This window comes from Arachis stenosperma, chromosome 3 (genome assembly GCF_014773155.1).
Source record: "Arachis stenosperma cultivar V10309 chromosome 3, arast.V10309.gnm1.PFL2, whole genome shotgun sequence".
In the NCBI taxonomy this organism is placed as follows: domain Eukaryota; kingdom Viridiplantae; phylum Streptophyta; class Magnoliopsida; order Fabales; family Fabaceae; genus Arachis; species Arachis stenosperma.
In genome coordinates this window covers 36,784,715-36,798,695 of record NC_080379.1, presented here as the reverse complement: position 1 = coordinate 36,798,695, position 13,981 = coordinate 36,784,715, and the positions used below count along the sequence as shown (strand labels likewise).

The window sequence follows — 13,981 nt, the reverse complement described above, 5'->3', positions numbered from 1 at the left end:
TCACTTGATTTCTTTTCCACTCTCAATTTTCGAAAATTATCAATCAAATTTTAAAATGTTTTTTTAACATCTTTTTAATTAATTTTCGAAAATCCTCTTCCCTCCTTCCCACATCCTTCTGTTTATGGAGTACTACTCCTTCTTAATGCACAATTCGAACTCTATCTAATCAAGTTCGAATTCTTCTAACTTCTTTCTTCTATTTTTTCTTTTCCTCTGACACCTTAAGGAATCTCTATACTATGACATAGAGGATTCCACATCTTCTTGTTCTCTTCTCTTTCATATGAGCAGAAGCAAAGACAAAGGCATTCTTGTTGAAGCTGACCCTGAACCTGAAAGGACCTTGAAGAGAAAGCTAAGAGAAGCCAAAGCACAACTCTCTTTAGAGGACCTGACCGAATTCTTCAAAGAAGAAGAACACATGGCAGCCGAAAACAACAACAATGCCAACAATGCAAGGAAGGTGCTGGGTGACTTTACTGCACCTACTCCCAACTTCTATGGGAGAAGCATCTCTATCCCTGCCATTGGAGCAAACAATTTTGAGCTTAAGCCTCAATTAGTTTCTCTAATGCAACAGAATTGCAAGTTCCATGGACTTCCAATGGAAGATCCTCATCAGTTTTTAGCTGAGTTCTTGCAAATCTGTGACACAGTCAAGACTAATGGGGTTGACCCTGAGGTCTACAGACTGATGCTATTTCCTTTTGCTGTAAGAGACAGAGCTAGAATATGGTTGGACTCACAACCTAAGGATAGCCTGGACTCTTGGGAAAAGCTAGTCAATGCCTTCTTGGCAAAGTTCTTTCCACCTCAAAAATGGAGTAAGCTTAGAGTGGAAGTCCAAACCTTCAGACAGAAGGATGGAGAATCCCTCTATGAAGCTTGGGAAAGATACAAACAATTAATCAGAAAATGTCCCTCAGACATGCTTTCTGAATGGAGCATCATAGGTATCTTCTATGATGGTCTCTCTGAACTATCCAAGATGTCTTTGGATAGCTCTGCTGGAGGATCTCTTCATCTGAAGAAGACGCCTACAGAAGCTCAAGAGCTGATTGAAATGGTTGCAAATAACCAATTCATGTACACTTCTGAAAGGAATCCTGTGAACAATGGGACTAGTCAGAAGAAAGGAGTTCTTGAGATTGACACTCTGAATGCCATACTGGCTCAGAACAAGATATTGACTCAACAAGTCAATTTGATTTCTCAAAGTCTGTCTGGAATGCAAAAAGCACCTGGCAGTACTAAGGAAGCTTCATCTGAGGAAGAAGCTTATGATCCTGAGAACCCTTCAATGGAAGAGGTGAATTACCTAGGAGAATCCTATGGAAACACCTATAATTCTTCATGGAGAAATCACCCAAATTTCTCATGGAAGAATCAAGAGAGACCTCAACAAGGTTTCAATAATAATAATGGTGGAAGAAACAGGTTTAGCAATAACAAGCCTTTTCCATCATCTTCTCAGCAACAGACAGAGAGTTCTAAGCAGAATACCTCTGACTTAGCAACAATGGTCTCTGATCTAATCAAAACCACTCAAAGTTTCATGAATGAAACAAGGTCCTCCATCAGAAATTTGGAAGGGCAAGTGGGTCAGCTGAGCAAGAAAGTTATTGAACTCCCTCCTAGTACTCTCCCAAGTAATACAGAAGAAAATCCAAAAGGAGAGTGCAAAGCCATAACCATGGCCGAATATGGAGAGGAAAGAGAGGAGGTGGACGCCACTGAGGAAGACCTCAATGGGCGTGCACCAACCTCCTCTGAGTTCCCCAATGAGGAACCATGGAAATCTGAGGCTCAAAATGAGACCATAGAGATTCCATTGGATTTACTTCTGCCTTTCATGAGCTCTGATGAGTATTCCTCCTCTGAAGAGGATGAGTATGTCACTGAAGAGCAAGTTGCTAAATACCTTGGAGCAATCATGAAGTTAAATGACAAGTTATTTGGAAATAAGACTTGGGAAGATGAACCTCCCTTGCTCACCAAAGAACTGGATGACTTGTCTAGGCAGAAATTACCTCAAAAGAGACAAGATTCTGGGAAGTTTTCCATACCTTGTACCATAGGCACCATGACCTTCAAGAAGGCCCTGTGTGACTTAGGGTCAAGTGTGAACCTCATGCCTCTCTCTGTAATGGAGAAGCTAGGGATCTTTGAGGTACAAGCTGCAAGAATCTCATTGGAGATGGCAGACAACTCAAGAAAACAAGCTCATGGACTTGTAGAGAATGTTTTGGTAAAAGTTGAAGACCATTACATTCCTACTGATTTCATAGTCCTAGAGACTGGGAAGTGCATGGATGAATCCATCATCCTTGGCAGACCCTTCTTAGCCACAGCAAAGGCTGTGATTGATGTTGATGGAGGTGAACTGATCATTCAAGTGAATGAAGAATCCTTTGTGTTTAAGGCTCAAGGATACCCCTCTGTCACCATGGAGAAGAAGCATGAAGAGCTTCTCTCAAATCAGAGACAAACAGAGCCCCCACAGTCAAACTCTAAGTTTGGTGTTGGGAAGCCACAACCAAACTCTAAGTTTGGTGTTAAACCCCCACATTCAAACTCTAAGTTTGGTGTTGGGAGGTTCCCACAGTGCTCTGATCATTTGTGAGGCTCCATGAGAGCCATCTGTCAAGCTACTGACATTAAAGAAGCGCTTGTTGGGAGGCAACCCAATGATTGTATTTTATATATTTTCTTTTGTTATTTTATGTTTTTTGTAGGTTGATGATCATAAGAAGTCACAAAATCCATTGAAAAAGCAAAAACAGAATGAAAAACAGGAAGAAAAACAGCACACCCTGGAGGAAGAATTCACTGGCGTTTAAACGCCAGTGAGGCTAGCAGTTGGGCGTTTAACGCCCAGTCTGGCACCATTCTGGGCGTTTAACGCCAGAAAGGGGCACCAAACTGGCGTTAAACGCCAGAAAAGGGCGAGAACCTGGCGTTAAACGCCAGGAATGGGCACCAGCCCGGCGTTTAACGCCAGAAATGGCTCAAAACGTGATTTTGAGCAACATTGGGTGCAGGGATGACTTTTCCTTGACACCACAGGATCTGTGGACCCCACAGGACCCCCACCTACCCCACCACCACCCTCTCTCTTCTTCCCCCATTCACCAATTACCTCAATACCTCTTCCCCAAAAACCCTTCACCTATCAAATCCCATCTTTCTCTTCACCACTCATATCCATCCTTCATAAAACCCCACCAACCTCACCCTTCAAATTCAAACCACTTTCCCTCCCAAAACCCACCCATAATGGCCGAACACCATCTCCCCTCTCCCCTATAAATACCCTTCTTCACTCCTTCCTTTTCACACAACCTAAACACCACTTCTCCCCTTCTTTGGCCGAATACAAAGCCATCCCTTTCTCCCTCATTTCTTCTTCTTCTACTCTCTTCTTTCTTCTTTTGCTCGAGGACGAGCAAACCTTTTAAGTTTGGTGTGGTAAAAGCGTTGCTTTTTCGTTTTCCATAACCATTTATGGCATCCAAGGCCGGAGAAACCTCTAAAAAGAGGAAAGGGAAGGCAAAAGCTTCCACCTCCGAGTCATGGGAGATGGATAGATTCATCTCAAGGGTGCATCAAGACCACTTCTATGAAGTTGTGGCCTTGAAGAAGGTGATCCCCGAGGTCCCCTTTTCACTCAAAAAGGGTGAATATCCGGAGATCCGCCATGAGATCCGAAGAAGAGGTTGGGAAGTACTTACCAACCCCATTCAACAAGTCGGAATCTTGATGGTTCAAGAGTTCTATGCCAATGCATGGATCACAAAGAACCATGATCAAAGTATGAACCCGAATCCAAAGAATTATCTTACTATGGTTCGGGGGAAATACTTGGATTTTAGTCCGGAAAATGTAAGGTTAGCATTCAACTTGCCTATGATGCAAGGAGATGAACATCCTTACACAAGAAGGGTCAACTTTGATCAAAGGTTGGACCAAGTCCTCACAGTCATATGTGAAGAGGGCGCACAATGGAAGAGAGATTCAAGAGGCAAGCCGGTTCAATTGAGAAGGCATGACCTCAAGCCCATGGCTAGAGGATGGTTGGAGTTCATCCAACGCTCAATCATTCCCACTAGCAACCGGTCCGAAGTTACTCTAGACCGGGCCATCATGATTCATAGCATCATGATTGGAGAAGAAGTGGAAGTTCATGAGGTTATAGCCCAAGAACTCTATAAAGTGGCGGACAAGTCTTCCACCTTGGCAAGGCTAGCCTTTCCTCATCTCATTTGTCACCTCTGTTATTCAGTTGGAGTTGACATAGAAGGAGATACCCCTATTGATGAGGACAAGCCCATTACCAAGAAAAGGATGGAGTACACAAGAGACTCCACTCATCATGAGATCCCTGAGATTCCTCAAGGGATGCACTTTCCTCCACAAAACTATTGGGAGCAACTAAACACCTCCCTAGGAGAACTGAGTTCCAACATGGGACAACTAAGGGTGGAGCATCAAGAACACTCCATCATCCTTCATGAAATTAGAGAAGATCAAAGAATCATGAGGGAGGAGCAACAAAGGCAAGGAAGAGACATTGAGGAGCTCAAGCACTCCATAGGATCTTCAAGAGAAAGAAAGAGCAGCCATCACTAAGGTGGACCCGTTCTTTGATTTCCTTGTTCTTTAATTCTTCTGTTTTTCGAATTTTATGCTTATGTTTATCCATGTTTGTGTCTTGTGATCATTAGTGTCTTAGTGTCTATGCCTTAAAGTTATGAATGTCCTATGAATCCATCACCTTTCTTGAATAAAAATGCGCTTAATTGAAAAGGAAAGAATTGCATGAATTCTAAATTTTATAATAGTTTAATTAATTTGATGTGGTGGCAATACTCTTGTTCTCTGAATGTATGCTTAAACAGTGCATATGTATCTTGAATTTGTGGTTCATGAAGGTTGGCTCTTGAAAGAATGATGAAAAAGGAGACATGTTACTGAGGATCTGAAAAATCATTAGAAATGATTCTTGAAGTAAGAAAAAGCAGTGAATACAAAAAAAGAGAAAAAGCAAGCGAAAAAAAAACCGAAAAAAAAAGAGAGAAAAAGAAAGAAAAAGAAAGAATAAAGTTGTGATCCAAGGCAAAAAGAGTGTGCTTAAGAACCCTGGACACCTCTAATTGGGGACTTTAGCAAAGCTGAGTCACAATCTGAAAAGGTTCACCCAATTATGTGTCTGTGGCATGTATGTATCCGGTGGTAATACTGGAGGACAGAGTGCTTTGGGCCACGGCCAAGACTCATAAAGTAGCTGTGTTCAAGAATCATCATACTTAACTAGGAGAATCAATAACACTATTTGGATTCTGAGTTCCTAAAGAAGCCAACCATTCTGAATTTCAAAGGATAGACTGAGATGCCAAAACTGTTCAGAGGCAAAAAGCTAAAAGCCCCGCTCATCTAATTAATACTGATCTTCATGGATGTTTTTGGAATTCATTGCATATTCTCTTCTTTTTATCTTATTTGATTTTCAGTTGCTTGAGGACAAGCAACAATTTAAGTTTGGTGTTGTGATGAGCGGATAATTTATACGCTTTTTGGCATTATTTTTAGTATGATTTTAGTATGATCTAGTTAGTTTTTAGTATATTTTTTATTAGTTTTTAGTTAAAATTCACTTTTCTGGACTTTACTATGAGTTTGTGTGTTTTTCTGTGATTTCAGGTATTTTCTGGCTGAAATTGAGGGATCTGAGCAAAAATCTGATCCAGAGACTCAAAAGGACTGCAGATGCTGTTGGATTCTGACCTCCCTGCACTCGAAGTAGATTTTCTGGAGCTACAGAAGCCCAATTGGCGCGCTCTCAACGGCGTTGGAAAGTAGACATCCTGGGCTTTCCAGCATTATATGATAGTCCATACTTTGCCCAAGATTTGATGGCCCAAACCGGCGTTCAAAGTCACCTCAAGAAATCCCAGCGTTAAACGCTGGAACTGGCACCCAAATGGGAGTTAAACGCCCAAACTGGCATAAAAGCTGGCGTTTAACTCCAAGAAGAGTCTCTACACGAAATTGCTTTATTGCTCAGCCCAAGCACACACCAAGTGGGCCCGAAAGTGGATTTTTATGTCATTTACTCATCTTTGTACACCTTAGGCTACTAGTTATCTATAAGTAGGACCTTTTACTATTGTATCTGCAGACTTTGGTAGCTATCTTCGTTTTATGCTATCTTAGATCATTGGGAGGCTGGCCATTCGGCCATGCCTAGACCTTATGCTTATGTATTTTCAACGGTGGAGTTTCTACACACCATAGATTAAGGTGTGGAGCTCTGCTGTACCTCGAGTATTAATGCAATTACTATTGTTCTTCTATTCAATTCCGCTTGTTCTTTGTCCAAGATATCACTTGTTCTTCAACTTGATGAAGGTGATGATCCGTGACACTCATCATCATTCTCACTCATGAACAAGGTGACTGACAACCATTCTTGTTCTACAAGAAATCAAAGCTCTAGTGAATATCTCTTGGATTCCTGATAACACGATGCATGGTTGATCGCCTGACAACCGAGTGCTCGCCTGACAAATGAGCCAGCCATTCCGTGAGATCAGAGTCTTCGTGGTATAGGCGAGAACTGATGGCGGCATTCAAGAGAATCCGGAAGGTCTAACCTTGTCTGTGGTATTCTGAGTAGGATTCAATGATTGAATGACTGTGACGTGCTTCAAACTCCTGAAGGCGGGGCGTTAGTGACAGACGCAAAAGAATCACTGGATTCTATTCCGGCCTGATTGAGAACCGACAGATGGATAGCCGTGCCGTGACAGGGTGCGTTGAACATTTCCAATGAGAGGATGGGAGGTAGCCACTGACAACGGTGAAACCCTTGCATAAGCTTGCCATGGAAAGGAGTAAGAAGGATTGGATGAAGACTGTAGGAAAGCAGAGAGACGGAAGGGAAGGCATCTTCATATGCTTATCTGAAGCTCTCACCAATGATATACATAAGTATCTCTATCTTTATCTTTATGTTATTTTCGTTTATCACTATACCCCTTTGAGTCTGCCTGACTGAGATTTACAAGGTGACCATAGCTTGCTTCATACTAACAATCTCCGTGGGATCGACCCTTACTCACGTAAGGTATTACTTAGATGACCCAGTGCACTTGCTGGTTAGTTGTGCGAAGTTGTGTAATGCCATGGAATTGAACTACCAAGTTTTTGGAGTTCATGACCGGGGATTATGAGAGTTGTGAAAAGTATTGTTCACAATTTCGCGCACCAAAGGTCAACCGAAATACTACCAAGAGCCAACAACAAGGTCGTGTGTTCATTATAACAATGGGGGATACCGTTAGATCCGATGGTTTGGGAATTGGTAAGCGAAAGATTGGTAACAACGTGCTAAAAGTACGATTAAGTTGGTATGTGGTTTTGGCTATCATAGATAGATATCTAGTGAATGCCAGTCATTCTAAGTTGTGGTTGAGTACTTGAGGAAATAAGTGATAGAGCTCGTACTAGACGAGAGATCAGAATAAAGCAATGAAAACTTGTGGAAGCAGTAACACAGGATAGCTACGGATAAGAGCTGTAAAAGCTTACTATAGTATCTTATGTTTGAATACTAGAAGGGTTAAGCGGGTTACTGCAAGTAATGATCCCCAAATAGTTGGAAATGATTGCGGCTGTGAGCTTTGATGGTTCTAAAGCGGATGAGGAAATTATCATTAATGCACAATTGGATTTAGATGATGAGAGAGTGCAAGTTGTGGTGTTGAGAGATGAGTACTGTGATGTTTGGTCATAGTGACCTTGGTTTTAGTTTGAGATTTATAATGATTGGTTTTAAAAGACGAATGTGAAAACCATTAAATCGAAATGTTGATGCGGTACTGAGATTGGTTTGAGGGAACCCGTGACAGGTGGTAAACTCTAATTTTTGGAGAGGTACTGTTGAAAATTTTTCCCCAAGAATTTGAAAGAGTGTTGGTTTTGGTTTTGAAGAAGATTTTTGATATGAGTAATTTTAACAAAAGAGATGTGTTTCAAATGCTTTTATAGATTATTGAAGGAAATGCGAACTCTTATGATTTTGTTAACTTGCTATTCCAAACGCATTTGATTTCTAGAAATGAAAGGGGTTTTTGATTGATAAGCCAGAGACTTTATATCAGCAAGTCATGAAGAAATTTGAGGGTTTGAGAATAAGAAAGTAAGTTTGGAGATTATGCTTGGAGTTGAACTGTGATTAGAGGAATTGTCTTGGCAAAGAGAGAGAGAGAGAGGATAGTGATGGAGTATGATTAAGGTGTGGTGATGATCGTTGATTGATTATAGTGATGTGGGATAATGGCTATGATTAACGATGATGGCAATCTTATTGATGACATGATTCGAGATTTAATAAGGTGTGAGTTGATGAGACGGTAAAAGTAAGGGACGAGGCTGTTGGTCGGCGTTGAACGAATGACCGAGACCCTCAGGGATAGAGAAATTAGAGCGCGGCAACGGAAGTGCGCAGAGTAAAAAAGACCTTGGAACTGTTATGCGTTTGATATAAAGGCAGACTATGCTCGCGTACTCGTAGTGATGGATAGAATTTTCGAGGACGAAAATTTCTGTTAGGGGGGTAGAATGTAATACCCAGTCTAACCGAAATTAATTAAATAATAAGTTAAGTAGGAGCGAATATGGTTGGAAGATTTGGCAATTGGAATTTGATGATTTAAATATGATATTTGGATTCAGCGAAATTTTCCGAGTCGGAAAACATAGTTTTCTGCGTAAAAGCGCGCAGTAGAATTTTGACCGGAAGTACCGGCTGAGATTTGTCTGGTACTACAGCTGAGAAAATTGATTATGAGTAAATAAGATTAATAAATGAGGAATTATAATTAGGGGAGGTAGAAATATTTGAAGTGCGATTTAGAGCGCTAATCTTAAAGGTTTTGGTCCAAAATTGGGCCAACGGACAAAAATAAGTGAACCGGGCCTAAGTGGGCCCAAGACCCAACATATATAAACATTAGTTATGAGCATTTCAGCTCATTTTGCCCTAAAGAAGGGGTGTTGGGCGCTGAAATTGGGAAGAGAGAAGAGAAGAGAGAAAACCTAACTCTCTTTGATCTTCAAACCACCATAACTTGAGCTACGGAGCTCCGATTGACGAGCTGTTTGCAGCCACACGTCGCTCTTCTCATCCTCTACAATTCTATTTAAGTTTTGTGGTGAGTATTTCATTCATCTCTGCCCAGTTTTCGAAATTCTCTACTGTTACACGTTTTTGGGTAGTTAGTATTGAAATCTTGTGATTTTGGGTGTTTAGGGATACTCCAACATGAATTTCAAGCGGGTTCTATCCCTACTTCATATGGGCTGAGGTAAGAAGTGCTCAAACCCTTGTGATTTGTCATTTTTATGAGCCCTAGGTTGATGTATGTATGTGATATTGGTTATGTTAGTGTATTTGATGATCTTGGTGCACAATTGGGAGATTGGTGTTGCTTGAGGAGCTTTGGTGAGGCTTGGGACTAAGATTGGTATAGACTTCTAAAGAAGAGGCTCAATTGATTTGGCTACAAGAGGTACGGTTTAAGTTTCATTTAAGTACCGTGTGGTGTGATGAGAATTCCTAGGCTAGATGCCCTAGGATTAAGTTTGGATTGTGTAAATGGTTGGTGCTAATATGCATAGTTGGTATGTAGTGTGAATTAATGTTTGGGTTGAGAATTGTGTGGCCTTGTATGCTTGGTGTATTGAAAATTTGATGTATTGGGTAATGAGTATTGATTTGTGATTTATGCATTTAAATTGTGAAATTGGGCCGGAGGCCGTAAATTTTGGGCCGGAGGTCGGAAAGAGGTAAGGAAGGTAAGTTGATGTGTGCATTGTATGATGACACAAGTGATTGGATGAATTTCAGATAATGAATATGTGAATGATTGGGTTGGTTATTGAATAATAAGGTTTGAGGAGTTGAAGTGTGGAATTTGGTAATTTTGGGTTAAATTGTATAGATGAGGTATGTTTGGTTTTGGTTGAGGTATGTTATGTGGTCATATATGTGATCATGATTATTGATGCCTTGATGGTATGATGATGCATGAGAGATATGTATGTTGTGATATATGCTTGAGAAATGATTAAGGTTGATTTGTGGGTGAAACCATGTGATAGTGAGTATGATATTGATTATGTATAATGATGATTGATTGGGAATAATATTGTTAGAAATTGGGATGAGAAATGATGTATGACATGTTAATGTGTTTGTAATTTAGCCATTTGTGTGAAATGGGTAAAAATGGTTATATGGCGGTTTTGTGAATTGTGGTAATGTGTTAGTGTATGAGTTGAGGAGGCTTATTGTCGATTTTGATATACTTTGATTGATTTCAAAGAAAAGAGATGAAATTGGCATGTTTTGGTTGATTTTGAAAAGAGTTGGAAACGTCTTGTTTTGAAAATGGCACCTTGCGGTTTTGAGTGAAAACATGGTTTTTGGGCATACTTTGACGGGACATAACTTGGACTGTGGATTTTTGTTTTGTGCCAAAATTGTTTAAAAGTGAAATTGGATCCAGGATGTCTATGCCGTTTGAAGAACGGGCGAAAAATGATTTAAAATGAGAAAGTTATGTCCGTCGGAAGATTGGGGGTTGAATCTGTGAATTCTGCAGCTTTTAACTTAGAAAATTTTTTTAGCAGAATGACCCCCTACGCGTAGGCGCACTTGGCGCATACGCGTCGTTCTTCAAGAAAGCACCATCCACGCGTGCGCGTGGTGTGCGCGTGCGCGTCGATGCGCTGCACCCAATGCCCAGCCATTTTCCCGAGAGTTGTGCCAGTTTTGTGCCTGGGGCGCAAATGCACACACGCGTACGCGTGGCTGACGCGTATGCGTCGTCTGACTGTGTTTCAATCCACGCGTCCGCATGTATGACGCATACACGTCGATGAGCTTTGTGGCCATCCACGCGTGCGCGTGAAGTACGAGTGCGCGTAGCCCTGTTTTCATCCCGAAGTTGATTTGTGAGTTTTAAAAGCTAAATCTCATACTTTCAAGCCTCCGATCTCACCCCTTATGTATTGAATCATTATGATATGCCTAGCAAAGAGGAAGGAGCTAGGGGATGTGGTAACTTGCGAATGAAGCAAGAGGAAAAGTTGTGATCAATGATGATCAAAGATGATTATATGAGATATGGAGGATGGCGGTGGAAGTACCGTGTATGCCATGAGCCGAAGGACTATAATTATTGATAAATGGTTGGTTCTTGATTGAACCATGAGCCGGATGGCTGAGTTATTGCCGGATACGGCGGAGCCATGTTGATAAATTGGCTAGTTCTGGATTGAACTGTGAGCCGGATGGCTGAGTTATTGCCGAGTTACGGCAAAGCCATTATGGATTATGGCTGAGTATAAAGGCATATATGATAAATGAATAATGATGAAAAATGTTAAATGTAAGCATGCTTGTGTTTTCTCTCTGGTTCTAATGGCGACAGGGCACCGATACCTCTAATGGCGACAGGGCGCAGATACATTCTAATGGCGACAGGGCACATATTCCCTCTAATGATATTAATACGCAACAGAGAGACTGTGCCCGAGTTAGCTACCGGACACGTCGGGTTGGCTTAATAACCGACAGATGATATCATCAGCCATAGGGCAGGCATTCATCATTTGCATATGTTTGAATTGTTTGGGTTTGCCTATTTGTTTTGGATTTCTACATTATATGTGCTATGTTACCTGATTATGTGCTACTTGTTCTACTTGTACCTTAATTGTGTATTACTTGCCTGTATTGCTTGTGTTTGTACAACTGAGAGGCCCCTCATGTTGGTGTCGGTAGAGGTTGAGGGTTGTTCTTGATGAGATGAATTGATGATGTGATTGCATGATGATGATGATCATTAGCTGAGATGATTTGAGCTCCCTGGATAGACGCAGTGATGTGGTTTCACTAGCTCCAGGTGAGGGTATGATATATTGATATAGAATTGCTGAGATAGTACGACTGATGATGGTTTTGTTTATGATTCTGAATCTGATTCGTGGGAGAGTCAGCGAGTTGGGAATCATATGAGATATGAACTAGATTTAGTATCCCCTTACGACAGATGCCTATTTATGGATTAGTGAGAATCTAGGCTGGATACTGGGCGAAAAGGAGTTTAGGATGCTTAGTGAGTTTTTATTGCAGTGCATTGTATTTATTTGACACTTTTACCGTACTGGGAACCCATGGGCCCGGGGTTCTCATTCCGTATATATCTCTTGTTTTTCAGATACAGGTTCAGGTGCTCGGAAGTGAGCTGTGGTTCACTTGAGAGACGGCGAAGATATTTATTTTCTCTACTTTGTGTTTTGCTTAGAATCTCTCCACCTTTGCTTTGAAAAGATTATATTATGTATTGAACTCTTTTGGAACTTGCCTATAGAGGCTCTTATGTTTCCTTTGGGAGAGATTAGGATATACTGTTGTCAACTACATTCATACTGTACCCTAGCCGGCCTAAACTTCGCGGGTCGCGACTAGTGGCTATTTACGTATGTTATAAATATCTATCTGTTATCTATCTCTTAATCTCCTTTATGCCTTGTCCGTATATCGCGTTCGGCTTAATAGTTTAACTTTTCGTTGTCGAAACGTGAGTGATACGTCTTCGCAATTTTACTTCTACTCTTTTCAGGCTTCTCGATTAATACTCCTTTCGAATATTACCTATATTTATATATTAAAAATCCACCTGAGAGTCGTACCACCGTAATATCATTGACTTATGACTCGAGCATAAGGATTTGAATATTAGGGTGTTACAACCACTACAATGGTGACCTAAATATTCAATGGTTACAATTATACTATATAAAATATAGACAAAAGTATGTTGGATTGCATCATCATGACTTATCCCACAATTTAGACTTCATCAAGGCACATACTGTGTAACGGTTACTATCTTAATTACCCGGTTAATAGCATCACCAACTTTAGTCTTCCCTACTTTAAATTGAACATTGCCACTTGCATCTCTGGTAGGGCCAGAGAAAAATCTGCTAAAAATTTATCATGTTAGAGGCATACATAATAAAATGCTTCCATATTTCTGGTAGGCTTCTCCAACAGTTGATGTGTAAACAACAGGAAGTAGATCTTCCATGTTATTATCAATCAGAAGCTTGTAAAACAACCTCTCATTCCTTTCCTAAAAATTGGAGTCAGTGCAATGTCACATGTAAAATGGTGAAAAAGGATTATTGTTATAACTAAGAACCTTCTCATTAGTTCTTATAATAATAATAATAATAATAATAATGAATCTATTCATGAATTCACTTGGAATTGATTATTTCAAGAAATTTAATAGCATACAAGTTACCAAGAACCTACAGATAAATCACAAGTTTTAGTTAGCAAGTTGTACCTATTTTTCATGACAAATACAAGAGGATTTAAGGTAAAGTTCTTTATGCTCACATGAATTTTTGCTGTAGTCTAAGGCTCAAAGAAGGATTATCACCTCATTGATTTTTTTGAAATCAAAGTCCTATACAACAACACACCCTAACTCAAACTAACAATTAATCATGATAATATGAGATATCTAACGAATACCTCTACAATAGTGTTTGAACCGAATTCCTTCCTCTACTTGAGCATATTATCACACATTAGCTTTGTTTTCTCAAAATTTCAATAGTGTTTGAACCAACTTCCTTCCTTGCATTAAAACAAAAAATTTTGTCACGAAATCAGTAAGCAAAAATATCAACACTAATTGTGTCACATTCAAGTTACTAAATAATCGCAAAAGTAACAAGCAAATCCAAAATCAGAGATTTAATCGATCAAACTAAATTAATGTGGAGAAAATCACAAAATTAACAAAAAAAGCTTCCATAGGAATGCACAAAAGAACGTAGAAAAAGATCTCAAAAGTTATTGTGTCGCGACCTCAAGAGACGCACCGACAGA

General features: G+C 40.2%; 1 non-coding gene across 1 annotated transcript; it reads right to left on the bottom strand.

Annotated features, from left to right (window-relative positions):
* Positions 1-829: 829 nt before the first annotated feature.
* Positions 830-937, bottom strand: LOC130971314 (small nucleolar RNA R71). Its single transcript, XR_009082539.1, has one exon. It is a non-coding gene; the product is annotated as a small nucleolar RNA R71 (small nucleolar RNA).
* Between the last annotated feature and the right edge of the window lie 13,044 nt (positions 938-13,981).